Genomic DNA, 1,534 nt, shown 5'->3' with positions numbered 1-1,534 from the left:
TACAGTTTCTAATATAATAAAATGTCCAATAATTTGTCCATTCCCCGGAAGCACCCATCTCAGGCATGCTGCAGAATAGTTAAATGAATTCAACCGAACCCAAGAGTGAAAGTTTGCCTAAGACAGGGAAGAATTTACAATGTAAATCTTATTAATGTTATAGCTTATATCAAACTTACATTTAAAATGGATTTCTTTTGTCAAAACATTGCTTGGGCCATTACTGAATAGTCCTAGCCAAAGACACAAATAAATGTACAATAACACCCCATGTTTTTAACATACATAATGTATAACCCCTGATATCTACAAATTATTTTACATTTCCAAAAACTTCATCAAATAAGTACTCTTTCTAGTTTGAGACTCTTGTGCCTTTCATTAAATTTAGTAATCTTGTCCCCATTCATTATGGAGGAAAGGAGAAGAGTGAGACAAGAAACACCTGCTGCCTGATACGAAATAGCCACCTTTGCATTTAATACAATCCAACTCATTTTACTTACAAACTATTCCCTAAAGACTTAACCTTATACTTAAGAACAGTTAGGTGATAGGAACTAAGAAGTAGGAAACTGAAATGGATCATGTACGCTTTGGGATAAAGTATCAATATACAAGAGTAAGAAAGACTAACAAGCACACACACAAAAAAAGAAATTGAGACAAGAAGAAGAAAAATTCTAAAAACTAGACTTTATATGGGGACATTAGCACCTAATTTTTAAGGTTAAAAAGCTCTTAAAATGCAGCATAAAAATATCTAAACCTAAGGCTATATCTTCTGTTGTGAGAGAATTTCGGTTTAGTCACAAACCACTAACGCATTAATACTAATAGAATAATCAATACCTTTAGACTTTATCCATTGTTTTATAGTAATTCAGGAAAAAGTACACTGCTAAAGTGTCACCAAATTTTTGATGGAATATCTCAAAATTGGTGCCACATTTTGCAACATGTATACGTAGGCAGTGATTCCTTCTATATAGTTGTAGAACAACAAAAAAAACTATACTCATTTTCACTTCTACTAGTGAAAATCCAAGGTATTAATTTTATCATGGAAATATCATAAAATAATAGAGTACTGTTCTGGAGGTTTAGTTCAAATTTTGCCTCTTTTTATAACCTCATGGGAATCACTTAATATCCTTGGTGTTTTTATGAAAATCAAAACAATTTCATAACCTCATGTGAATCACTTAATCTCTCTGAAATTGAATATTTAATAAAAGAAGCAATAACAATTTCCATCGAACTGATCTATCACTGATTTGGCTCTAGATCACATGTACACTTCTGCTCCCATATTTGAATCATGTGCTTACTTTTAGTTGTGTTCATCCACAAATAAGCTTCTACCAGATATGCCTATTTTATCATCGATGATTTAATTACGTATGAAATAAACTGATAATATATAGGTGTAAAAATGTCAGAGTCAGTATAAGAGAGACAAGTACAAAAGTTATAATGAGAGTGTTTCACTTGAAAACTCATCGAAGTAAAGTATACTTCAATCTGTGTCCCC

The sequence above is a fragment of the Propithecus coquereli genome, unplaced genomic scaffold (genome assembly GCF_000956105.1).
Source record: "Propithecus coquereli isolate 6110/MARCELLA unplaced genomic scaffold, Pcoq_1.0 Scaffold118, whole genome shotgun sequence".
In the NCBI taxonomy this organism is placed as follows: Eukaryota; Metazoa; Chordata; class Mammalia; order Primates; family Indriidae; genus Propithecus; species Propithecus coquereli.
This window is presented reverse-complemented; position numbering follows the sequence as displayed.